Raw genomic sequence first — 1,123 nt, 5'->3', positions numbered from 1 at the left:
CCCTGATTTCAGAGATGTTAAAAAGTGGATAAATGTGCATCTCGGAATAAATAAATTTCTAAGTGTGCAACTACTCTTCCCTTACTCTCTCCGTGGCAGACATTACTAATCAATCCTGGCACTGTTTCCCGCCAGGCCTAGATGGGTCTCAGCAGGCCATGCCAGGAACCACCAACTGACCTAAGGGCATGAAATGAGACCAATCTTTGAGCACTGGGCTGGGCTTAGGGTTTCTTGAATGAGATCATGAGGAGGCCACGCCCACAGTGGGGTGGGGGACCATGGGACAAATCTCTACTTCCTGTCCTAGAGAAATAAGTCCATGATTTAGGGAGATCACCTAGAAAGTAACTTGTGAGACACATCTCATTTTAAATAGCCCTCCACTTAATCTGTGTCTTCCCTCCCCAGGGAGATCCCCCAAATGGGGTCTCATGGGTGACTGTCCAAAGTCTAAGGATTGCTTCTGGAACCCCACATGCAGCACAGATAGTTTTACCAAGAGATGATGCTCTATTAGCTGTTAGCAACGTTAAATTATGAACATACACAGCCACCCTGCCAGGCATTGTCAGCCCCCCTCCGAGGTTTTCCCACAAAGGTTATTTTGTCCTCTGCTGGCAAACAAACACTAGCAGTTGCCTGAGGGGACAGAGAAGTTTCTGGCAGAAAGACTGAAGAGACAGTGGTGCTTGCCAAACTTTCCAGCTGCCCGCCTCGTTCCCAGCCCCTGACAGTTAGGCAGAGCCAGGTGACTAGATCTGGCCGTGAGAGAAGTGGCGCTTCCAGTGGGAGGCCCAGTAGAGCTGGCACCAGACCCTCCAGGCGTCTCTCCCCCACCTCAGTGACCAAGGGGCCTCCGTGATGTGCAGAGACCCCACCTGAAGGACAGCACCCGCAGCAGACTGTGTGGGGAGAGATGAGTCTTGGTCGTGCTGAACCACTGAGGTCTGGGGGCTGCTTGTCACTGCAGCACAATCTAGCCTCTCCTGACTGACACATGGAGGAAATTGCTTTCTCCCACTCAGCTTTTTAGTAAGGTGACCTCTATTTGAATCCGAGCTCTGGACGCAGCTGGGGTCCTGACATCATGATGGGAGAGCTGAGCGAGTCTCCTTGCAGG

At 51.7% G+C, this 1,123-nt stretch overlaps 1 long non-coding RNA gene across 1 annotated transcript in view; it reads right to left on the bottom strand.

The window, feature by feature from the left end:
• LOC103548791 (uncharacterized) overlaps window positions 1-1,123 on the bottom strand; it is a 34,094-nt gene that overhangs the window by 21,370 nt on the left and 11,601 nt on the right. The gene's annotated exons all lie outside the window — the stretch shown is intronic.

The sequence above is a fragment of the Equus przewalskii genome, chromosome 3 (assembly GCF_037783145.1).
Source record: "Equus przewalskii isolate Varuska chromosome 3, EquPr2, whole genome shotgun sequence".
In the NCBI taxonomy this organism is placed as follows: Eukaryota; Metazoa; Chordata; class Mammalia; order Perissodactyla; family Equidae; genus Equus; species Equus przewalskii.
Note: the sequence above shows the minus strand (reverse complement) of the source record. Positions and strands in the feature narration are given on the sequence as shown.